At 36.4% G+C, this 27,480-nt stretch overlaps 1 protein-coding gene across 2 annotated transcripts in view; it reads left to right on the forward strand.

The window, feature by feature from the left end:
* Window positions 1-27,480, forward strand: part of nau (myogenic-determination protein nautilus) — a 241,358-nt gene that overhangs the window by 200,948 nt on the left and 12,930 nt on the right. The window lies entirely within an intron of this gene.

The raw sequence follows: 27,480 nt of genomic DNA on the forward strand, positions 1-27,480 counted from the left end.
AATCAGATACAACGGAAATGAGGAAAAATTGAAAGTCACTTTGTTTCTAATAATGTTTGTGGAACAAAGAGCTTGTTTTACTGCCTGGGGTTGAGGGGAGGACACGTGGAATGCTGGGATATTTTTGAAGGAAAAATATACATGTATCTTTTTAAATCTAAGTAGCTAGATGCTTGAGAAACAGTTACGACAAACAGAACCGCTCAAAGGACAGACTAATTGAGATGTCAATATGGAGTCCAAATCTACATGCTCAATGTACTTCTGGGACTGCTCGCCAAGGTTTCCATGGCCAAATATTAGCAGATAGCGGGTGGATAGCTGCTCTCAGCCTGGTTCCAAATAAAAGAAAGTTTGCCAAGCACGAAAATCACGTTGTAGACTGTAGGTGTAAAAGGGGTTCATTATACTCGATATAATCCACACATCATCATCATCATCATCATCATCATAATCACCATTACCAGCGGTGGCGAAAATGTAATCATGCGCCGAGCCACTGTGTAACCTGCAACGTGCATAGCACCTATGGAGGGAGGCGTACACCTGAAGGGGAAGTGAAGCAACAGTCTGACTTATGAACGGATTTTCATTTTCCTTACGTCAAGCACTTAAATATAATTTTATACAGTGCAAGGCTACAAACTATATAATGTTTAGTACGTGTAACGAAGAAAGAAATGAACAATAAATGAACACTATCACAATCTAAAATTAATGTCTTCAGAATGTCTCTGCGACGAAGTTTCAAAATCAGGAATTATGTCACTTACTGCCAGTCGTAGTTGATCACGAAGGTATTTGGCTGTCAGTCGTGATCTAAATTTGGTTTTTACTATTTTAATTGTTGAAAATAATTTTTCACAAACGTAAGTTGTAGCGAACATGGCTTCAACAGAGCAAGCGAAAGAACGAAGCTTCGGATATTTTATTTTTTGGCAAAGATTTGAAAGTGCAACATTTGTCAATTCCTTACATCTAGCTTTCATTTGACATCACATAGTAAATCAGTGAGTTCAAATTGAAGAGCTAACCGCATTATTCGTACATCTGCTGAAAAAGGGTCGACGTACAGAGATGATGATGATGATGATGATGATGATGATGATGATGATGATGATGATGATGATGATAACAACAATAACACTTAACCTTTTAATGTTTCATCAGTAACATGTAGTATAATGCCGTTTTATGTTATACAACCGTTTTCCTCCCAGTACTTGTTAACAAATCATACATTTAATATTCTCATCATATTGACAGCAAAAAAATGCGTCCTCCCATCCCACTTGGAACTTTCGTATATGGTTTCGAGAGAGACATATGCCACTCTCAGGTCAGAGACAAATACAAATGGAACGGAGTTTGACTCCAGTGAGTGAGAGAGTGGGGGTTGGCGGAGGTTAGAAATTCACAGCTATCACTGCGAGCCCCAATGTCTCGCGAGTCACATTCTCGCCAAGGCTGACCATAGCCATCGTCAGCATCACCTTTTGAAGCCACCGACGTCAGTCTGAAGTTGCGCTCGGGCGCGGGTTCGATCCCTTTCCCAACCGTAAGGTGAATTCCAGGTAATCTATGGCGAATCCTCGGCCTCATCTCGCCAAATACCATCTCGCTATCACCAATCTCATCGACGCTAAATAACCTATTAGTTGATACAGCGTCGTTAAATAAACAACTAAAACAAAAATAAATAAATAAACATCACCTTTCGTCAGGAACTGAACTCGATGTTCCGTTCTATCTTCAATTCCGCGAGATTATGAACAGGCATATTCATGCTTATGCAACGTAGCGAAATTCAGTTACGGAAACCATGTCTAGTCACACGATACTTCCGTTCTGGTTGGATGATCGTTCACCTCTGCTGAGGCAAGTGGACGTGAGGCTTCAGCCGGCTGGTCGGCCTTGACCCTTCACGGGCTGTCACTCCACACGTTTTATTTTTCTGTAACCTTCCTTTCTTCTTTAGTTTTACCTTCCCTTGTACAGTACGATCGAAAAGTCCCTCCGCAGCTCTATTAGTTCTAGTAACCCTATAATACAACCCTGTAGAATATTGGCACTCCCCCATTCATTCCGGTTTGACAACCTCACACACCCCGTCCATCATATGCTTAGCGGCCAGTACTGCCACTTGATTTCTCTACCAAATACCCTTGAATTTTCTGCCTAGTGGATTCTCGGCTACACAAGCACTGCGGAGAGACTTCTTGATCGCACTGTATTACAGACTTACGCCATAATAAATGCGAAACACAGTGATCCGAAAGTGAAAAAGCCTTGCCGAAATTCAAATTTTCTACGGTAAATTTAAACAAAACTGTATATGCATTTCGTTTAATAAATATTTGGAATAAATTATGACCATTTGTTTACATCCCTAATGTCGTTTTCACTGTTATTTTTGTATTTGAAACAAGGAACTTATAATTTGTACGATTTTTACGGTAGAAAAATAAAGTTTCGGAATTCGCCAATAAATTACAATTTTCAATTATAATAGCCTATACATTTACTATTTTTTAAATTCCTTTATTACTTTAGCCATAACGTATAATTTATCCCGCGACTTTTTCATTTACAAACAACTTTATAGATTTTAAATGTACTAGTCGTTAAAATTTAACTCGATAATATTACTGGGGAATCTTTAGTGTATTGTAAATATTCATAATTTAAATATGTATGTCACTTTTATATTGATTAAGACTGGTTGAGTGAAAGAGAAAGCTTAATACCAGCGGTGACCAAAACTCGAGCTGCAGTGATTACATGCGACAGACAGCCTATGAAGTAAGGAGATGAGGAAAGGTACTTGGCATGAAAACTACAACCAGTGGTGGTTTCTGCACTAACATCTTGATCAATCCCGCGGATAAAAATCTCAAGCTTTGCTGTATCAGTAATGTCACTGCAGTCATCAAGAGCCAGTGAATAATATACGATTTTTCTTGCTTCTTTTTTTAACCTTCCTCTTATACATCAGGAATTTTCTAAATTCTTCTCTCGATACTTGGTCGAGAAATTCGTAGTTTTTCAAAATTAAAAAAATTCTTATGGACAAGTTATTTAAGCTATTTTAATAATTCCTCTTCTGAGAAATTCTGTTCTATTAAAAGGCTTTAGAGCACGAGATATTTCAAACCCCATTAGGTAGCTGACTTCTTACATTTATTTATCTCATCTTTCTCTTCCTGGCTATGATTTAAGACATGTCAATTTCTGGTGTTTAACAGTTCGTTGGCACATTAATATTGAATCAGTTTTTCTACAATATTATTATTAAGTGAATAACTAATAAATAATTACCCTCAGCTAAAGATTAAGAAGATTAAAACTGAGATAAAACCTAATAATTTTATCCTTCTAGGGAGAAGATCTAAAAATATCAATATTCATGCACGTACAGAAGAATTATAGAAACTTAGTAGTCAGCAATAATAATAATAATAATAATAATAATAATAATAAAAATAATAATACATTTTTCAGCGTGTCAATTAATGTTTCTATATACTCCTAATTGAACCGTTGAGCAAAGTAAATATATTACATTTTGTCCGACAGAACAACAAAAAAGTTTTCCTTCTCATTCTTTACGAAACCATCTCTTACTGCTTGCAGAGACAGAGTTTGTAGAGCGATATGATACCACCACTGCTTGCCTTCAGTACGTGAATGAAACACACAGCAATGTACAGGAAACTCCTCGTATCCGTTTGAATGTCTGTGATTACACGATGTAATCGCAACAACCGCTTTGTTCACCGCTGCTTTATACCCTTAACTCTGCCAGTGAAAATAAAACATTCTATTCTATTCTATTCTTCTTTCTTCACGACGAATTACGATAAAAAAAAGTTACCATGAATAAGGATATAAAATAGTATATCGTAATACTATTGCGGGAAGACTTTCATTGCAAAACGAGTATGAAATTTGGAGCACGAGCGCAAGCTAGCTCTTCCCGCAAGTGTGTTGCACGCTATTTTTCTACGAAAATATTATAATTAAATGTAATTAATTAATTACAGTTGAAAATATTAAAAAAACGTTAAAATACGTTTTCTTCTGCGTCCTCAGATTTGTTGTCAAGACACTAGTAGGAATCCATTGTTTATGTAAACAGTTATTCATTTTGTATACTTAACGTTTCAATATTTAAGTTGTTCTGAATTATGGATTTTGAAAGACGAAGAGTTTATGGCCACACCACCAGACGTGGCAGCAAGGTATAAGAGAGAACATGATACGTTTTTAGCATGTTGCGAGAAGGTTAAAGTTAAACATTACAAAGAAAGGTATTGCTCACTTATTTCATTGAAAAATCAATAAAATTAAAGGCAGATGTTTCGCAAATTAACATGTTAATTAAATTTTTATTTCAGTTTCTATAAAGAAGTGTGAAGGGTTGAAATTATTACGTGTTTTCTCATTTGATTTAAATTAATGGATAATCTATTCTTATTCTCAGTCCTTCATAGATAAAATAATGTGAAGAGTTTCATATTTCATTTAGGAGAGAAGACTGTAGTGCGCGGAAAGTTCGTGCGGATTTTCCGCGCTGCATTTAATGTAGGAAATCGTACTTCCAAAGTCTATTCTGTTGCCAAGAAACCTATCATTCCGTACTTTCGTAGAAAAAGCGTGTTTCAATATCGTTTTGCTTTAACACGAATTACTGTTTTCGAAGACAAAAAATTTCTCTTGAACACGATGATTTGAACATGATTCCCATGTGTGGAAATGGAACACACAAAACAAAACGTTCAATCATTGAAGCATATTATTGTCCTTTCATATTAATAACTAGCCGTACCCGTGAGCTCCGCTGCACCCGTTATAAATAAATATAAAGTAATTACATAATTAAAATAGGACATTTGATCCAGGGATTTGATATAAGGATAAATCGTTTATTATGTTACTTAATTTAAATTGCATTTGCATAATTAAAATGCGGTCATTTTGATCCAGAGACCACTTATTTGGTCATAAAAATTATTTTAGGAAATACAGGAAACGAATGTACAGAATAGCCTATCAAGTTTTCTGTGCATAAGAAGCTATTTTAATCTTACCTGTCCTCGATTCACTCAGAAGTTACTGTGATAACATTATAGCATTATGTCCATTTAGAGAAACTACACTTTCCAATGGTGAATTAATAATTAATTATACAAATCGGTTAATTTAGCTTCCGATATTACCCATACTTCATACAAATACAGAAACATTATATTTAGGCTATCTTTGATAGCTTTCGATTGTTGCTGTCCAAGGCCCCTTATAGACGAAGTCATTTGTTTTTTTAATTCATTACACGGCCTTAGATGGCAGTTATTTTAATTTTAAAACTCATTTATCTCATTTAATATCAGTCCTATCAAAGTTTTTCAAAGAATAAAACTTATCGGAAATTATTTTTAAAGAAACTTTTGATATGTAACACTTTTCATAAAAATCAATAATAAACGAGATATTTCGATTTATTTAATTCAGGCCCCCTTATAACCCCCGTTTTAAATAATGTATTTTGAATGCCATAGAGGCTAAAATCTAAGTTACAACGAACTTAATTTATATTCAAATTTTCATCGAAATCCGTTCAGCCATTATCGCGTGAAAAGGTAACAAACATACAGACAGACATACATACAAACAAAAATGTCAAAAAAGCGATTTTCTGTTTCAGGGTGATTAATCATACAGGGACATCATTTTATTTTTACTTCAATTTTTATTGTACCTGAGTTTTTGAATGTACTTCACTCCCACCCCTTCCACTAATGAAGTTCCAACTCCACACAGAGCCAAGACAGCAGATAGTAAGCAGTACTGAGTTACTGAGTATAGTACGTTCCAGAAATATGTTCGCGTTTTCCAGTGACGAAAGAGCTTTCAATATTGAATCATATTTTCGCACAGGTACTGTCCGTTTGCCTACGTCGCATCCCGATTTCCCCCACCTGCTTCTGCTCGCCCCTCTGTAAAAGCTGGGCTGTCTTAGTTCTTTTCTGAAAACATTAATTTATCTTAGGAATTGGACGTTTACGTAATATTATATAGCTGTTTAATTTAACTTAAATAAAAGGGCCTCGTTAAGTAATTAACTGTCACGTGATTTCCTCCCTTTCTACAATCCTGCGGCATAACCACTTGGACGGACAGTAGATAGCATGTCTGAGTAATTTTATATTTTCGGGTAGGGCAGAAGTGAAGATTGAATTCACAGTACGTAGAGTAAGTACAGAATTATTTCAACATGAGTTACTAGTACGAAGGACGAAACTGGCAATTGGAATTAGATGCAATAATCTATAGTGCGCTAATATGCACAAAAGAACTGAAGCCTGTACCGAAATGAACGGCCACCATTTTCAAAATTGTGTTTAAATATTCATATTATGATTATTTTTCAATTTAACTTCTTTCTCTATATTGTACGCTAATGTGCTGTAGACAGTATAATATACACTACATAATGAATACGTTCGCATGGACAGCTCAGTTCGTGAGTAAAAACACTTATTCTTAATACAGTACTGTACTTTGATTAAAGAAAAACCTAATGAAAATTATCAAACTCAAAATCGCGATATTTCCTAGTTTACGTAAATGGATGAACTATTTTTCTTCCTTCCTATACCTAGTAGAGTGATTTGTGTTTTACGCCAGTATCATCGAACTACATTCTTGGAGGGGGGAGCAAGCGGTGTTTCCGGTTCTCTAAAGGTATAGACAGGTTGATATTAAAAATGTTAGTAAAAATAAAATGATGTCCCTGTATATGTTAGGACCAATTATTTTTGGAAAATCGAAAATTACCAGAAAAATTTCGGCTACAGATTTATTATTAGTATAGAGAAGACAACTGAATAGCTATCCCTGTTAATAATGCGCTCCTTGTTTGAAAAATTATTGAAAAAAATTCCGTAGGATAAAAATTTATGATTGCTGAACTGTGAGCCAACCAGACAGGTAAATTAATTTGACGCAGTCAGCGCTTGGCGTTTGGCTGGTTGTCCGCGCAGGAAATTGGGCCTGTCACACTAACACAGAGCCCTGCGAGCCTCCTCAAGGCGAACAGGCGCGTGTCCCCATGCCTCGCGAAACGGTATTTCCAAAGTCCACATTCCTGTCGTGTTACCGGAGACACTTGCAACCATATAGCACTGTTAAGCTCTATTTACTTTCGAGCCAAAATTCGACAAAATTTTGTAAAAAACAAATTCTTTAAACTTTATACGATACAGCTACTGGGTGAGTGAAAAGTATGGAACAATGCTTTTAGGTTTCGTATTCTTAAGGGGAGAGGATGGTATTTTTTTTTTTTTTTAATTTTTTCCTATTTGGTGTAAAATATTAATTTTTTGTATGTAGAGAGCTCATAGCTGTGGCAACTCAACCAAATAAAAATATTTAAAAAAAATTATTTGGTGGCCCAAATTTGAAAAAATTACACCCCATGCAGGATTGTACTAAAACCGATATATCTAAACCGTTTTTAAAGATAGATTCAAACAGTTTTTTGCAATGTATTTGCAAAAGCATGTTCTACAAACTGTCTGTAACAGAATTTTGATATTAGTCCCTACGTTTAAAAAAAAACAATAAAATTTAATAACAATTTACTAATTTCCTTTCTTGCAAACAAACGGACGTATTTTTTAAATGAACTCAATTAACAAAGTTCTGTTACAGGGAAAAGTTTCCTAATAGTCTAAAGAATGTGCGTTCTAAATTTCATGCATGTATCTTTAGTAGTTCAGAAATTATATACATTTTTGTCTGGTAATGTAGCAAAAAAAAAATTGAAGTTACTGGAAACCGATAAAAGCGGGCGTGTGATTTAAAAATCCATAGCGCAGGAAGTTTAAAATTACGTCTCAACATCCGATAAGGGCATAAATACCCACAAAATGTTATTCAATGCATTCCACACATATCAAAGGGTATTTTAAAGAAACAAAATGGTTTTGAAAATTTAATTTACCGGAAACAACAATAAAACTGGGCGAGCGATTTAAAAATCCATAACGCAAGAAGTTTAAAAATGGCGACTCAACATCCGATATGGGCACAAAAACCCACAAAATGTTACGCTATGCATTCCACACGTATCATAGAGTATTTTGAAGAATTTTTTTTTGAAAATGTACTCATTTTTCACCAAAAAATACCATCCTCTCCCCTTAATTTTATGAAGAAACCCTATACGCAAAAGTTATAGAGGATGAAAACGGACTATTTAGAACGTATTTTAAAAAACTATGTTTTTCATTTATAAAGAATGTATTAAGAAGTCTATTTCTTTTTAAATGGCACGGTTTTCCACACTGATTGTTGAGCTCTAGTTTCAGGTCAGGTGGATAAAATCTTTTTTTGTGCATGAATATTAATGCAATTTTATTTTTTAAGTTGTCAATTACAAAAAAAAATCAAAACTTATTTTCTCAAAATATACCTTCTAAACAAGAGTTCAGCACGTTTAAGGTAATAAAGAAGCTACAGTAAAATTTTCATAGAGTGGAAAGAATAGTTATTTACGTAACTAGGACAGAGAGTGATACTTTTGTATATGAGTGAGACGTTTAATTTCGAAAGACACTTTCATACTAGTTACGTACAATATTTTTGGCACAACTACATGGAAATACTATGTGAATTAATATTCATTACATAAATTACAGGCTATTGAGATTCGTTTTTATATTATTTATGTTTCTGTAAGTGAACCTAAATAAGATTACCTGTTAGCATTTTTAGTAGAATAGGAGGCATTACCTACAATTTCTATGTTCATAGTTGGCGATGTATTGATATTAAGGCGTGATAGGCCTAGTTTTCATAATGTTTCATCATAGCTATTTATATTACTATGACAACTTTGCGGTATTCGTACGGAAAAGTGAATCATAACAATGTTTATGCTCGACCATGCCAAAATGTAGTAATTATACACCTGGTAGCAGACCTTTAATGCATGTCATTAAAGTACACCTACTCATTAAAGGTCAGGTCTTTCAGCCAATGACGACTCAGGTTACAACTGTTCAGCCAATGACAGGTCAGCTTTCTACCGTTATAAAACCGCAAGTATCGATTATTCTCGGATATGCAATCGAAAGAGAATTAGCGAAAAGTCACGGAGGCTGGAAATCCAATACTGTCGCAGAAGGTTATGTTCTGTTACTATAATAATTGGCGTTAATTGTAAATAATATTCAAATAAATTCAATTTGTCATCTCGTTTTTCAATGTCTAATTTAATTTCAATATTATCTCTGTAGGTTCTTATGGCCTAGCAATGTCAATGTGAACATCTGTTCCTCGGAAAAAGGCAATACTTTCGCGTCTGCGCACATCTCACAACATAGGGACATTGGCCAGGGTCAGATACAAAGAAAATTAATAATATCAAGTTAGAAATACGGTCGAGCATAAAAAGTCGTATGAAACTCGCCTATAATGGTAATTAAGAAGCTCGTATGAAAATTATGAAACTCGCTTGCGCTCGTTTCATAAATATCCATACTCGCTTCTTAATTACCTTCATTATAGGCTCGTTGCATAATGTACTATTTTGCCGTACGCGTACAGCAAAGAAGAACTTTCTAATTGTGCCGGCCTGGGTGGCGCAAGCGGTAGAGGCACGAAATGTCTCACTTTGTCTGAAGGGTTTTAGGTTCGAGTCCTGCCTCGGGCATGGGTGTTGTGTTTCGTAGTAGTAGTAGTAGTAGTAGTAGTAGTAGTAGTAGTAGTAGTAGTAGTAGTAGTAGTAGTAGTAGTAGTAGTAGTAGTAGTAGTATTAGTAGTTTAAGAAAAACGAAAACAAAAAAAGGAAAACTTGAGGAAAATGGCCTCTAGCCGGTTTACAAAACAGAAAAAAAACCAATGTGTTATGAAAAACAGCAGTTTTCATGTAGGTGTGCCAAAAACTATTTTTATAGATAAGAATTCTGAAAGCCTGGAAAGTCTCCAAATTTATTTTTTGAGCAGCATAACCATACTGTATTATATAATCTTTTACTATGCATTATAAGAGGCTTGATTTTTCTCAGCGAGTGGTCACAGTAGCGGTGTAATCAAAGAATAGAAACGGAAGTATTATCACAGTACCCTTGCGGTGGCTGAGTTGTCAGACCATCTGCTGTCATGCAGATGGTCCGGGTTCGAGTCCCGGTCAGGCCTGGGATTTTTAATTCAAAAATCAACAGTGACACTTGTGTGGACAAGGTCACATTTGGGGTTTTTTCCGGGTTTATCCCGTTTCCCCATATTTCCATTTCTATATAATTCTGTCAACATTTCTCCATTCCGTCACCATTCCATAGCATTCCTCGAAAGCTGGCTGGCGACACACTGAGGGAACTGGCCTAGGGACGAGTGGGCTTGCCTGCTCGAAATCTAGGTACCTACATAGCGAACCTCAGGATAGTCAGCTGGTGTCGTTTGGGAATGCGCCTAGTTTGAGAGTTAGCGTAATAATTAGATCTTGAAAGTTCGCCAGAGATGGGTCTAGAAATTCCACACCGCTATGGATCTCAGTACTGGGCAGTACGTTTCCTTTGGGTGGAAGAGGGGAAGGAGAGGAAAATTGTTATATTACTTTTCATATGAGCTGGCGAGTGTTGATAAATTACACCCCTAGAGCGACAAGACAGGTTATAAATTTTTATGACGTCGGTATGTTTCAACAGCGATTTTATCATTATCAAAGTGACGCAAATTTTCGTTTTAAACTTTAGGAAGATCAATTAGTCAAACTCTACTAGGACGATATAACTTCTTCACAATTCTGCTGATTGTTGTGTTAAATGGAGTGGGTAGTGATGTCTGTGCGATTATAGAATTTCAGTATAAAAGTTTGGTTCAATATTCTAGGCTGTTAGTGCTCAGATTAGAATAAAAATGTCCATGGCTATACAATAAATCATACTAAATTCAGTGGTATAAAACAAAACTAGTTAGTTTCCTATCCAAGTGCAAAAGAAGGTCCTAACTGATAATCTGTTTTCCCACTTTGCTAAATATACCTCAAGCTTCAGGTGCACAACTTACTACAATCTTCACTCATATATCTTGTATTTTTAAGTTATCCAGTAATGTATATTGTAAATATTAAAGCAAAATTTAGTTAAATATTTCACCCTTAGTGAAACAAAAAAATTATACCGGTATATTGATCTTTGATTAATAATTTAACTTTGTTTTCTTGACTTGTAAAATGTAAAAATGATAGTACCCCTTATAATTCTCAACCCTTCAATTGGCTTTTAGAGAACACGGAGGTTCATTGCCGCTCTCACATAAGTCCGCCATCGGTCTCTATCCTGAGCAAGATTAATCCAGTCTCTACCTCAAATCCATTTTAATATAATCCTCCCAACTACGTCTCGGCCTCCCCAGGTCTTTCTCCCTCAGGTCTCCCAACTAACACTCTACATGCATTTCTGGATTCACATGCTACGTGCTACATGCTCTGCCCATCTCAAACGTCTAGATTTAATGTTCAGTACATGAGAGTAGGCCACCAAAGGGAAAACAGAGTGGTATAACTTAAACTGAGAAGTATACAATCCGGCATTGGAACTATACTCCGGTGTGGCTTAGTGCATAAAGCGTCGGCACATAGAGCTGACAACCCGGGTTCGAGTCCGTTTCCGGAGAGAATTTTTCTCCGTTCTACCGATTCTTCACCATATGGTAAAGCAGAATTCCTGTACTGTAATATCATAATACTTCAGTACATCACAGTAATACATATAATACATACAGGTCACACCTGTGGAGTAATGGCTAGCGCGTCTAGCCGCGAAACGAAGTGGCCCGGGTTCGATTCCCGGTCGGGGCAAGTTATCTGGTTGAGGGTTTTTCCGGGGTTTTCCCTCAATCCAATATGAGCAAATACTGGGTAACTTTCGGTGCTGGACTGCAGACTCATTTCACCGGCATTATCATCTTCATCTCATTCAGACGCTAAATAATCTAAGATGTTGATAAAGCGTCGTAAATAACCTAATAAAATTAAAATAAATATATAATACATATAGGATGTTAAAAAAAGTTTAATATTTTGAGGGGTGATATTACACACCACAACAAGAAAAAATACCAATAAATATGCATCCTAAAATTAATAGTTTTTACGAAAAACGTACTTCAAAATTCGTGTGTTGGTGACAGGTTAATAGGGCCACACACACACACAACCCCGTAAATTAACTAGTTGTCAGTATCGGTGTTTCTTACCAAACCACTTGCTCGTCTTGCTGGAGGAAGTGGCATATCATCAGAGGCTACAAAATAAATGTGGTTTATGCATGACGGAGCATCAGCCCATTTCCGTAACAGAGTCAGACGACATCTAACACGGGTATTTAATCTCGGATGGATTGGCCGGGGAGGTCCTGTACCATGACCTGCTCGTTCCCCAGACCTCAATCCCTTGGACTTTTGTTTATGGGGATACTTAAGGCCTTAGGGTATGCAACACCAATTGAAAACATTCAAACGCTACAGGAGCGTATCTACAACGCCTGTCAGCACATCCGAGACTAATCAGGAGTGTTTTAAAGGTTGCATGGTTCTCTAAGTCTCGAGCGGAAGGATTTTATGATGAATGGAAGTTACATCGAACATCTGCTATGAACAAGTAAGGTCCAATATCTCAGAAGGTATTAATTTCAGGACATATATATATATATACATACATACATACATACATACATACATACATACATACATACATAATTTGAACTGGTAATGGAAATTACGAGAAAACGGCTAAACGGATTTTAATAAATGACCCCTCATTTTGAAGCTTAGAACCAGGAGTTTTTCAGAAAAATAGTAACTTTCAGTGAAGCGTTAGTTTTCCTACATAAGTTTCATATTTTCCAAAATCCATCTTTCTTCAGTTTTGAGAACTAATTGCATCATTTTAGAATAAAACAAAACACACACTAGCCTACAATAAACAATAGGCTATTACACGAAGGCCATGACCTGCAGGATTGCTGACATATTTAGAGCTCCAATTCAATAGGTTATTAAAAACTGCAAAGCTTACTAAAAATAATTTACAGGTCTGATTCTGCGGAATGTAATTTTATGAGTACAGCTGTGTACTGGATATTAAAATCTACAAAACTTGAGATGGTTTGACGACATTATTACCATTAAAAATTAAATATTATTATAATTAATGCCATGATGCGACTATTTTTCATTAATTATACGTATTAATGTTGTATTGATGATATGAAAGTGAAACTTTTGGGGTTATATAAGTAGATGTAGCGAATATATGAAATTATATCTTCATTTCTATGTCATTCTCTTCAGTATTGGCTCGAGAGAGCGCAAAAATTACAGTTCCTAAGCAAAAACCAAAAGGTATTACTTACTGATAAAATAAGAGATCTAGAAAATTTTGTAGTCTCCCGATCATTTCAGCAAGATCTCTTAGCAGGATGAAATGATTTTACCCTCTACATTTCAAGCTGTCCTTGCAGCTGGTATACCAGGATGCTATGTTTATTGTTCGAAAGCATAGCAAACCTGACTTTTTTTAACTTCCGCGTACAATTCACAATGACCTGAATTAGCTATTCACATGAAAAACCCACTGATCGTTCTGACATTGTTACTTGCGTTTTCGCGTTGAAACCCAAAACCTGGAGGTGGGTAGGTTCAAGAAAAAGTATTTGGCATAAAAAAGACATTCAGAGGGAGTATGTTTCATTAAAGTAATGTCGAACGGGCCGGATTCACCTATAATAATTGATGGTGCAGAACTACAATACGTGTCTGAATACGTATACCTAGGACAGCTAGTCTCTTTTCATCAGAAGACAGAGAAGGAAATAAAACGAAGGATTTCTCTCGCGTGGAAGGCATTCTGGAGTCTCAAGTTCATCGTACTGGAGGGAACACTCAGCAAGAAACTCAGAGTAGAAATATTGGAGACCTGCGTAACTCCTGTACTGTTATATGGGTGCCAGACTTGGTCTCTTACTGCCAAACTTCGTAACAGTCTCCAAATATGCCAAAGAAAGATGCTGAGAAAGATACTAGGCTTATCACTGAGGGACAGAGTTCCAAACGAAGTGCTACAAAAGATGGCAGCAATTAAAGATCCAGCACTGCAAGCCACCAACACCAAATGGAAGTGGGGAGGCCATGTTGCACGACTTAGAGACGGAAGATGGACGCAGAAAGTCACACTATGGGATCCCCGCATTGGCAAGAGATCACCCGGAAGACCAAGACGAAGATGGGCCGACCTCTTCAGTGAACGTGCAGGAAGCCATTGGTCAAGCAGAGCAAGACATAGGGAAGACTGGAAAAACATAAGAAGACAAGTGAACAGCGACTAAAACCAGTGCGAACAATACCAAACTGTGCAGAATGTGAACCAAGTGAACAATTCCACTCTTACGCGGAGTAGCTCACCGCGTGAGACAAACAGAGCTCTCCCTCTATAGGAGGAGGCCTTTGCCCTTAACGGGACATTTTTAGGCTAATCATTTCATTTCATTTCATTTCATGTTTCATTATTATGGAAGAAAATAACTTTCTAAATGTCTAGTATTCTTTATTGAAAATAAATCTGACGAATTTTTATTGGAACGTCTAATTTACTTAGTTTGCAGCATTTGCTGCACAAGCCACTAGTGTTTATTATATTTTTTACTTGTTTCGATGAGTTCTGTTACCCCTTAAACTATTACACTCTTTTTTAACACCCTTTAGGCAAGAGCAAATATCCACACTATAGTTAGAATAGGAACCGGCAAACATGATTTCTACACTACGTTAAACTACGCCCCTTGGTCGTCATACATTAACGTTGAATCATAGTCTACTTGACGGTATGTACTGCAAGCAAGATCCTGGGTTCAGAATGTATCTGAGTCCCTGTCAGACACCTCGCTGCAGCTCCTAATCCCTCACTACCACGCAGTTCAATAAATTCTTGTCTTGTTTCCTCTAGTGACTAGTCTGCTTAGACTGGAGATTCTATTTAATTTTTGTCTGTGTGTCCCGTTTGCAGCCAATTCTTTGACAACTGTAAAATAGCTCGCTGCGGCTTTTCTTCACAACGCAGCACGCAGAAGGTCGTCTGCAGGTCCAACAACTCGACGTTTTGATTTGTTTCCATATAAATTTCTTTCCACTATTTATAGATAAAGGTCTTCCGCTCTGGCTCAAGTGTTAGCTGTTGTAGCAACAACTAGCCGACCCGAGTTCGATTTCAGGCACAGAAGTAGAGCTTTATTTCCCTTTCAGGATAGATAGATAGATTATTGCTTGGACATAATTACCTTATGCATAGCAACGTCAATATAAATAAAATCATACAAAATTATTAGCCAAGTTAAAATATTCGTTAATGCTATACAAACTGTGTTCATACAATTTTCTTTTAATTAACGACTTGAATGAATCATAATTTAAATTTTTAGTGGAATTAGGTAAGCTATTATAAAACTTCAGAGACATATGAGGCGTTCAGAAGCCAACATGACTAACTCCACTTTTGGTTATTTCAGAGTTTATAAGTTGGCAATGTATTAAATTGACCATATTTTCAGTGGTCAATGTGATTTGCTCCATAGTTCAGTAAAAAGCTCACCGACTGCAGTATTCTTCTCGACTACATCACAGAGTTAATAGTGTGTGTTTAACTTTAACCTTGAATATTTCAAAATCTTTGGAAAAGGAGTTAATCATGTTGACTTCTGAACGCCTCATATAATAAAAACTGTTTTGTGTATTCTTGTATCTGCATAAATCAAGTCTTATATCTTTACAACTTCTCGTATGGTGTTCGTGAAAATGCAAGTTCAAAGGGAAATTATCTATATTCATTTTGGTATATAACAAACACTGCAATATAAATAGCGATGGAAGAGTGAGAATTTTACAGGATTGAAATAAATATATTGAAATAAAGATATTACAGAGTGAGGATATAGGCTGGATACAGGAAAAGGAGTCTATTGCTTTCCTACTCTTTCCTCTTTTTTATCCCTTGCTTTTTCTTTTTTCTTTTCATTCCTTCCCCATTTTCTTCTATTCCTGTTTTCATTCTCTCTTCTCATTTATTTTCCTGACTGTATTCTCTTTATTATTTTTTTCCTTTTCCTCTCTCATCTTCTTCTCTTTCGTTTGTTTTTCTTTCTCTTTTCATATTTTTCTTTTCTCTTTCTCTTCCTTCTTCTCATCTTTTCCTGCTCATTCTTCCCTTTCTCTCTTCTTTCCTTCGTTATTTTTTTTCTTTTCTGTCATAGTTTTCCTTCTTTCTCTTCTACATGTGCTTCTCTTTCTTTTCCTCAACTTCTCTTCCCTTTTCTCTTCTTTTCCTCAACTTCTCTTTCTTTTTTCTTCTTTCCTCAACTTCTATTCCCTTTTTCTCTTGTTTTCCTGAAATTCTCTTCCTTTTTCTCTTCTTTCCCTGAACGTCGCTTCCTTTTTCTCTTCTTTTCCTGAACTTCCCTTCCTGTTTCTCTTCTTTTCCTGAACTTCTCCATAGTTAACTAATATTTTTTACTGGAGTAGAAGATCTTACAAAAGAAAAACATATCTAAAAATGTTGTCTATTTTGAGAGAAATTAATTTTTAAAACAATTTACTGATTCACCTGCAAATTCACAGACACGAGGTATCACTTCATAACCATCGATATGTTGAAGATGTAGAAACTTCACGTCTGGGTCCTCTTAAAGACCTAATTTCTTTATCAAATACTGCGGTCAAATATTTTTATTCCTTCACCACGTATATAATTTCAGTCTAAAGTACTTACATTGCTTTTCCACTACTAAATTTATCATAGTTGGTCTGTTGCAGCTCGTAGAAATTCCAATTTGTTCTGATGTCACGCTAATTCAACTGCTCAAGTAGACATCAGTTCCATCACTACTAGATGTAACGAGTTACCATAGTTTCAAGACTTTGTTTACGATGCCATTATTTCACGATAATAAACATCTCAAACATCCGATTATTTGTCTGTTTCCATGGACACTGGTTTACTGCAATCCTTATCGTAAATTAACCTCTGAACTGTATCATTCACTTCCATAGAAACCGGCTGTTAAAAACAGTGTTAGGGCTATTACAGTCTTTCAGGCCTATTGCATTTAAGACAAATATTTGGGTAATCACCGATTTTCAGACACACATTTATAAAGTACCAGAAAGGCAACAAGAGCTGTAGTTGGGTTTACACACTGAGATACATTTTATACTTGCTGAATATGAATGAGGTGAAAATAGAGACATTCAAAATTAAATTTTACAAATTGTTTAAAGACAATACAAAGATATATGAAAATATTAAACTAAGAGTCTCAACAGACGCTTCGTAATCCCATCACTGAAAATTTCATGGACAAGTATTTCTCATATGGAGTTAGGCTGCTATTACACTATCAAAGTTCTTTGACAAACATCTTTTATAAAATATATATTATAAAATATACGACAGTGTAACGGGTTTTCTTTTGTAAAAGTTTATTTGAAAAAAAAAAATCTTTTATGAAACATAAGTGCATCTTGTTATCTTTGATGAAAGATTTCTATACCTTGAAACAAATATGACGGAACGCAAATACAGGGTGTTTCCGAGGTGGTGTTACAAACTTTCAGAGATGGCGAAGGGCACATGTAGGCTATCAATTTGAGATAAGTAACCATGGTCCGGAAATGACCGAGTCGAAAGTTATAAGCAAAAATAGTTGTATGGAAATGGAATTGTAATTTGGTACCACGTGCTCTCCTTCCCTTAACATTTGGAACAGTCGTGGAAAAATGGTATGGGCCGGATGTCTCCTACGTGGGTACTTGCCCGATACAATCTGTGAGCTTGTCTACTGTTCCCATTGGCTCATCCCTATTCGAAAATCAGGTCTGCTTATTCCGCTCTCGTGTACTCCTCCATTTCACTAGGACTGATCGACTGGACACTGCAACTTGTACACATACACTGCTGTCTACAGACGTGCATATCAGGACCGACCATATCCGTTACACATTACGCTATCTGCATTGCTTTAGTGTAGATTCCTGTCCCCATCCCTCAGACAGCGCACTGAATGGAATACTGTAAGTAGACAACGTAAAGAACGTCAGTTGAATACAGTATGTGTAAGATGTATAGATAAATACACATAAATAAGGTGTACAGAGGAATAAAATTATTCCATTTCCACAGAACTATTTTTGGATTTTAAACTGTTGCTTACAAGTGACATGCTAGTTGATTCTAAAAAGCTTGTTTTAATAAAATCAACACCATTTGTCACATGGCAGACATCCAGCCGATAGTCAGCATGTTTGGAGTGATAGACAATTCTTCTTCTCAACTCTGCCAGGTCGTCAGGAATCGGTGGCAGGTAGACATGGTCCTTCATATACCCCCACAGAAATAAATCACATGTTGTACAGGGTTGGGGGACTCTGGACTACGTACGAAAGCTGCTATGACATTCTCGGCTCTTTCGTTGGGTACGCGTGTATGTCCTGAACTCTTTCCTTTATAGATGCATCCAGTCGTTTCAAATGGCCTATAACATCGACGGATGTTATAGGGTGGAAGATCAATTCAAATTTCGATGGAAAGCTCGCTGTACAGAATCTACAGAACTGCACTTCGCAAATTGCAATACATAAAAAATACTTATACACGGGAGTCGCCATTTTCTAAATGTGACAAAGATAAGAAATGTTCACAGATCTTCTTTCATTACATGTAGGAAATATACATCCACTTTCGTTTGTAAAGTCGTATCAACCACATGAAACCCCGATAATCATTTAGGGACACGGTGTATTAAAATCCTCTCTCTCTTAAAATGTGATAGTCTTCACCAATGTGTAGTTTGTATGGTTTCTTAGGCATGGCACAGAACGGATGATTCCGTCAGAATGTTATGCTCACATTCAAGAAGCCAGCCGTTTGTCACAGTTCAGGAACATCACCCAGTTGTCAACATAATAATGTTATGGATACAGTTAACCTTAAATCCTCAGAGTTAATTATACCTGCCAATAGTAATATATTTTCCTTCAGCAATCGGAGCGGACGCCAGAATCCAGTCCCTGTAATTGGATACAGCGTCCACACACGCACGTATTCTGTGTTAACGAGAGCTGACACTGTGAAATATTCTGATGGCACGCAGCAGCTGTGTGCATTGTTTATACGTGTGTGTGTGTGTGTGTGTGTGTGTGTGTGTGTGTGTGTGTGTGTGTGTGTGTGCGTGTCCTTTAACCTTGTTTGTAGCTCATCATTCTCTTAGCACCGCGGTGAAAATGAACTTACTTCGCTTTCACAACGAACAAACCCTCAAACATGGCTCAGGGTGGTAGACACCATTTCGGACATAGTTAATATTTCTGTTGTTCTTATTCAAATAATGTCTTTCATCTTCTTTATCATTTCTATTTCACTCTCTCTGTTCTTGTCTACTTCTTCGTTTTCTTACAGTTTTTTACCTTCTTCCCCTACACGCATAAAATTGTCTCATTTTCTTGTACACTGCTCCGCCAATTTAGCAGAATGAGTTTGAGTCTAAAGAAAGCAGCAAAACAGTACAACGTGGTCTGTTGTTGTGACGAGAATTTTTTTTTTTTTTTTTAATTTTTACCGGCCAGAGGCCGTTTACCGAAGTTATCTTTGTTTTCCTGTTTTCTTTCATTTGTTTCCTTTTTACTTAAACTAATGCAAATACAACACCATGCCCGAGGCGGGACTCGAACCCACAGCCCTTCGATAATCCAAGCCCCCGCATACCGGTAAGGCATCATGTCACAAACACGTTCACGCCTGAGCATTTTATATGAAGTAAATATTTTTCAACCCCTTCGAAAGGTGGCAAATATTAAGGATAGGCTATTGCTGGATAGTTTAAGGTAATATTTATTTATTTATTTATTTATTTATTTATTTATTTATTTATTTATTTATTTATTTATTTATTTATTTATTTATTTATTTATTTATGTATTTATTTATTTATTTATTTATTTATTTATTTATTTATTTATTTATTTATTTATTTATTTATTTATTTATTTATTTTGTTTATTTATTTATTACTTTCCTTATTTCTTTGTTTATTTATTTATTTATTTTAGTAGGTTATTTTACGTCGCTTTATCAACAGCTTAGGTTATTTAGCGTCTGAATGAGATGAAAGTGATAATGCCGGTGAAATGAGTCCAGGGTCAACACCGAAAGTTACCCAGCATTTGCTCATATTGGGTTGAGGGAAAAGCCCGAAAAAACCTCAACCAGGTAACTTGCCCCGACCGAGAATCGAACCCGGGCCAGCTGGTTTCGCGGCTAGACGCGCTAACCGTTACTCCACAGATGTGGATTTATTTATTTATTATCGTATTTTACATACGGACAAATTCTACGAAATAAAATTAATTTGTATTGACGTTGTATCAGATTTACTTTTTTAGATGTGTTAACAACTCTTAAATATCCATTCCCGTGTGATCGATTTTTATTGCCCATAATATTTCTGGATTTTCATGCTGTACCCAACCATGATAGGTGACGATTGCAGGGTATTTGCCCCGCATGTTAACATCTAAGTAGGTAAAGTTTGGCTTTCTCCTACATCGACGGAGCAGTGTGATGCGATGACGTCAGTCATACAATGGAAACGGAAGTGTAGATGGTTTACCAAGCGTTTCGTCTCGCTCCTTTCTCTATTTAATGTACCTCGAGGTTTTTAACACTGTAGTCACTACTTTGAGCCCCAATTTTTCTTGCAAGGGCACGTTTTCGTGTATCTTTCACATATTCCTCCTCCCATCTCCCCATTCAGTCACTGCATTCATTGTATTCAACAGGGGCGGCCCGTCCTTACGTGCTATAGTGCTAAAGCACAATGATAATTTTTGCTCAAAGTGTTTGCAATATCATAGTATTTAATCTGCCATTTGACAATTTCCCGTTATGTTCATGACGCATTATAGAGTGTTTAGTCTACGCTCTTCGCTCTTTGGTGCCTCAGGGGGTTCGTTGTGCTACTCAAAACTTACATGAGAATGTAGACAGTTAATGCGCATGTACGAAGCTGAAATAACTGCTCTGATTGGCTATTTTTACGCGGGGAAGTGCTGTAGTCAGCTTCAGCACAACACAGCTTGGAGATTGCAAAAGTAAAGCGTAAGGAAAGAATGCTTGTTTGTGGAGGAACTCGGAACAATGCACAATGTATTTGGTAATTCAAATGTTCGACTGCTGCTGCCATCTACCAGTTTTTTGAGGTTCCTCCTGAATCAATCAGCAAGCGACGGAAAATTGAATCCCAGAAAATTGATGCCAAGGAGGTATGTAACCGTATAATTCACCGAAACTACTCATCGTTTCCAATCTTTAAGCTACCTAGACGCAACAAAATTGTTAAACAGCGAATTTTTTGACAATTTTTTGCATAATTTTCCTGAACGCGAACTTGAAGTTGCTTCAACAGCTATACTTACTGAACAAAAGAATGTTAAAGACACAACTTGGAGTTCTATACGGAAAATCCGACTTCCGAAATATAGATGGCTGTTCAATTGTTACAAAATATAGTCTCCAACAATTCACGAGATCCATTCTGTGAAGTAACGAAGTTGTTAAATATTTTGGTTACAACACCAATGACCACTGCTGAGCCAGAAAGATGTTTTTCTTGCTTGAAACGCATAAAAACGTTTTTAAGGAACACTATGTCCCAGGATCGCCTCACTGCTCTTGCAATACTGTCAATAGAAAAGAGTATAATGTCCAGGATGGAGGGGTTTAACGTTTAACACCAGGGTAATTAACAAGTTCTGCAGTAGGAAGGAACTCCATATTTAGTCACTAGGCGAGTCTCAAATTAAGATAAATGCATATAAGTGTATACAGTAGGCCGATATAGAGATTGTAGCACACTCATTATTTTGACAACCAGCCGCTACTGGTATTCACACAATATGAAATTACTGGATAATCCGTTCTGTTTAAACATGAATATAAAATGAAATATTCTAGAGTGTTAACGAAAGTACGTATTGTATATTATTACTTCTAATTGAATACAGAAATTTCACACAATCAATAGGATTTCCTCACATCACCTGTTACTCTTTTGTCACATATAAATGAAACACTTTCCCTTGTTCTCCTTGTCTTATCATTCTTCCCTTGTGCTCTCGTTGTTCTTATATTCTAATTTCTCTCCTATTTGCCTTGTCTTCCCCTTTTATACCTTGTCTTTCCCATATTCTTCCTATCTTCACCTTGTTCTCCTTGTATTCCCCTTGTTCTCCTTGTCCACATTGTCTTCCCCATGTTCTCCTTGTATTCTTCTTATTTCTCTTGTATTTCTCTTCTTGCTCCTTGTCTTCCCATTGTTCCCCCTATATTCCCATTGTCCCTAGTCTTATTGTTCTCCCTGTCTTCCTCTTGTTGCTCTTGTCTTTCCGTTATTCTCATTGTATTTCTTGTCATCCTTTTCGTCCCCCTGTTCTCCACGTCTTCCCCTTGTTCCCTTTGTATTTCCCTGAATCTCCTTCTCTTCTCCTTGTTCCCTTTTGCATTCCCCTACTTTTCCTTGCCTTCCCATTGTCCCCACCTATATCCCTAATTTTCTCTTTACATTCCTATTGTTGTCTTTGTCTTCTCCTTGTTTTTCTGTTATCCTTGTATTCTCTTTGTTCCTTTTGAATGCGCCTTGTTTCATTTCTTACCTATATGCAATTCTATATAAAGATATGCAGTATAGTAAAGCTGTACTCGTCGACATTTTTTCTTCTTCCCTTTTCTTCCTTAAGATTTTTATGTGACTACGATTTTTACTACGTCTTACCAATTTGGACCAATAAAACGGTACGAAAGGACGTCTTTCAACCAATCATGCCTGCTTATCGCACAATTTTATCACTTCCCTAGCATTTGTTTATTTTTATCGTTTCCTTAGCATTTGTTTGTTTTTATCCCTTCCCTAGCATTTGTTTCTTTGTTTTCCAACATTTCAAACTCCAAATTCCTTATGGTATTATAAAACATGTTTTGAGATCGTCATTTGTTTCCCGCATAGATAGTCGACTGAAAATGGCGGCTCCGTTCAAAAATTTAGTGAAGGTAACATTAGTGAAACAGAATATACTTTCTTCTATTTTTATCACTTCCTTACCATTTGTTTCTTTGTTTTCCAACATTTCAAACTGCAAATTCTTTACGGTAGTAGGCCTACTATAAAACATGCTTTCCGATCGTCATTTGTTTACAGCAAGACGGTGAACTGAAAATGGCGGCTTCGTTCAAACGTTCTGGTGAAGCTAATATTAGTGAAATAGAATTTTAGTAAGTCAATTAATATTTTATTATATTAGAGTACTTTATTTCTTCTAATCTTTATATACTTACTTTTAATCATGTAATAATCGATTAAATCCCACTCGAGTTTTTATTTTTTCTAGATAAATCAAAACTCTAGCGAGATTACTTTTGAAAAAATAACTATTTACTGTAGTACGCATTAGGCATCAAAATAATGATAAAAAAGGTTTCATACATCAATTTATTCAACAGATGCACAAGAAACTCAAACACTTTTCAACACAGCAGATGTAAATTCAGGATAATTAAATATGAGAGCTCATAATGCCTCAATCACTTCAACTTTAACATTGGAAGTGTTGGATGATTGCTTCAAAACTATTTCTTTCAAAGTAACAAATGCTACACTGCAATCTGTACTTTTTATATCTTTGAAGTAACTCATTGTTTTAACCCTTTCTGTGAATGCATTAATATTATTAACGTTTATCTGTACAATACTTGCTGGGTTGAATAAGTAGGCCTAATTTAAATTTACAAACAATGAATATGAATCATGTAACTCTTTTTTTTTCAATATTCTGAAACACTAGTTTACTGACACGCATAAAAAATTCTTGTATTTCAATCTTCAAGTCCAAACTGAAATGGTTAATTACTTTGCCTACCGACTCCCCTACATTATTATAAATTACTATATATCCATTCTACGCTTCATGTCATCATGCGAAACTCTGTGGTCTCTGCCTATCCCTCTCCACTGCTGACCTTGGCTCCACTCAGGCGCAAGTAAACAAACCCGTATCTATAGCAACGGAACTACAAACCTGTTTCATCGGGCACTAAGTTTCGCTCCTTGCTCATCATATTTTCGTCCTCTCCCTTAATTCTCTCCTTTTCCTTACGTTCGTCTTTGTGTCTATTTCATTCGGTTATTTAACGACGCTGTTTCAACTACTAGATTTGGCAAGATGAGGCAGAGGACACGCCTCAAGCAATTCCTTGGCACTCACCTTACAGTTGAGAAATCACGGAACGATCCCGACCAAGAAATCAGCCAAACTGGAATCGAACCCAAGCACGAGCGCAGTCCCGGATCAGTTCTTCTTCCTACACATGACTTTTATCAAGGGCTTAATTACATTAAATCTGTATGACAAGCTTCGATTCTCTCTCAATATTTTTAAGTTCTGACCATTTGTTTTAGTACTCTGTTATCCCAACTTTGAGTTCCATTTTGTCAACTCCTGTCTAATTTAATTTGAGTATGTGTTCTGTGAACGTGAACTTCTCCTGAGAAATTCCATTTCGTTATATTGTAGGCTTTACCCATCGCCTTCATAGCCCATAACTGACCAGAGTATAAAAGCAAACGCACTTACGACACTTCATAAAATTTCGTCGCAGTATCTTCCTGCAATAAAGGCCTCAGCGGCAGGTCGTAAGATAAAGGCAGAAAAAGCCAACCCTCTTTACTGAGGTGATATATAAAGAATCTGTGGACATCAGCTTTAAGATAGTACCCACATCTAAAGGGTGTTTCCGAGATGGTGTTACAAACTTTCAGGGATGATGGCGGAGGGCACATGTACCAATTTGAGATATGGAACCCTGGTCCGGAAATGACCGAGTCGAAAGTTACAAGCAAAAATAGTTGTATCGAAATGAAATAATTTTATTCCTCTGTATACCTTATTTATGTGTATTTATCTATACATCTTACACATACTGTATTCATCTGACGTTGTTTACGTTGTATAATTACATTATTCAATTCACTGTGCTGTCTGAGGGATGGGGACAGGAAACTACACTAAATGCAGATAGCGTAAAGTGTAACGGACATGGTCGGTCCTGATATGCACGTCTGTAGACAGCAGTGTATGTGTACAAATTGCAGTGTCCAGTCGATCAGTCCTAGTGAAATGGAGGAGTACACGAGAGCGGAATAAGCAGACCTGAATTTCGAATACGGATGAGCCAATGGGAATAGTAGACAAGCTCACAGATTGTATCGGTACAAGTACCCACGTAGGAGACATCCGGCCCATAACATTTTTCCACGACTGTTCCAAAAGTTAAGGGAAGAAGGGCACGTGGTACCAAATTACAATTCCATTTCCACACAACTATTTTTGCTTATAACTTTCAACTCGGCCATTTCCGGACCATGGTTCCTGATCTCAAATTGATACATGTGCCCTTCGCGATCATCCCTGAAAGTATGTAATACCACCTCGGAAAACACCCTGTATAGTGTACCATACATTAAGAATGTTAGTAATGCTCTCAGAGAAATCGTTTGAGTTTTAACTCATAACTGAAGAAAAGACTAAGATAGTAAATATTACTTCATTTCTTTTAGATTTCTTATAAACGATACACTCTATTCACAGGCGGTGCAATGATTGATGTATCGGTAATACAAGACTGGTGGGACGAATGTAGTAAGAGAGAACTTTATACACAGAAAAAAACATCCCCTAGAAAATGGTGTGTGGATAAGCTTCAGGGCTTCTACCTCGTTGTCTTGGTGTTATTGGCTGACGTTTCGACCGCTGTGTTGTGGCCATCTTCAGAGCAGTTGTTGGATAAGGAAATAGTCTGCAGGCTATTTCCTTATCCAACAACTGCTCTGAAGATGGCCACAACACAGCGGTCGAAACGTCAGCCAATAACACCAAGACAACGAGGTAGAAGCCCTGAAGCTTATCCACACACCATGTTCACCAGCCGCGGAAGCCTACGCGAACATCCCCTAGAAAAACTTGATTAAAAGAACTTGTATGTGCGACTTTTCTTATCTGCTATTTAACGATTTTCAGCTTCGTGACTGTATGGTAATATTATGAAAGTATGTAGTAATAGCAGACAATATAGGCCTAAGTAAAAGTAAATAATAATAATTAGATCATTAGTATTAGTGAACAATAATAAACAAGGATACTAAATAATAATAATAATAATAATAATAATAATAATAATATAAAAATACGAGTAATAATAATAATAAGTTAATTTAAATATTTATCCGGTAATAAACATAAGCATTAAAAATACAGTAGAACCCCGATTATCCGTCACTCTATTAACCGACTGACGGATTATCCGACTGTTTATTTCTTGCTCTTTTTTTTTTTTCTTCAGAAATAAATAACTTATATGAAGTAATGTTTTTTACATCATATTAGTAGGTTCTACATATGTTTTTTTGCTAGATAGTGTTATTATTAGTCTTTATCGTTACATAGCATTGTCTACTGTTCGAATTAACCGTTCTATAATATAACTTGTATACAAAATGACTTCCACAGGTGTTAACAGAAAACGTGTTGTGCTAAGTATCTAAAAAACTGGAAATAATTGAATGGTTTGTGAAAGATAAACTGTGGTTCATTTCGCATCAGAATACGAGATTTGAGTTACAACTGAGCGATTTAATAAAGTAAAAACAATGATAAAGTGTAAAAAAAGTATGTAAATCTACAACATGAAACCTCCATTCACATCTTTCCTGAGACAGTCATTACAAAGGGCTTCCTTGTCCCTTAGAAATCCGTCGTTGACAACCAGACTTAAATTAGTGAACTTCTGATCCACTACATAGCGTCTTAAATACAAGACCATGGAGGAAATTACAAAATCTTTCATGGTACAGATTACCCAATTTTTCGATCAATCGTTCACTCCATCCCCTTCATTACCACGGATAATAGAGGTTCTACAGTAGAGAAAATGGAACTACTATTGCTAAAGAGAATTATTTGATAAATGCTTCCTTGGTATATTTTTAAAGTCATTTGATGTCTGACAATCTCTGACATTACTCGGTAGGGAATTCCAAAGTTGAGGAACAGCCACAGTGAAAGAAGATGAATATGAGGATGTTCGGTGGCAGGGTATGGATAATATTGAGGAGAGTTATGATCGTATGTCTAGGTTGTGGTGAGGGAACAAATTTTGAAAACGAGACGTAAGATAAACCGGAGTGGAGAAATGCAATGTAAGAGTATGAAAGAGGAGGGAAAGACACTGACTTTTTCTACGATCTTCTAAACGGAGCCAGGACAACAATTCGGAAGGTGGTGTTACACGATCAGCACGGCGAATATTGCAGACGATACAGT

This window comes from Periplaneta americana, chromosome 15 (assembly GCF_040183065.1).
Source record: "Periplaneta americana isolate PAMFEO1 chromosome 15, P.americana_PAMFEO1_priV1, whole genome shotgun sequence".
NCBI classification, from domain to species: domain Eukaryota; kingdom Metazoa; phylum Arthropoda; class Insecta; order Blattodea; family Blattidae; genus Periplaneta; species Periplaneta americana.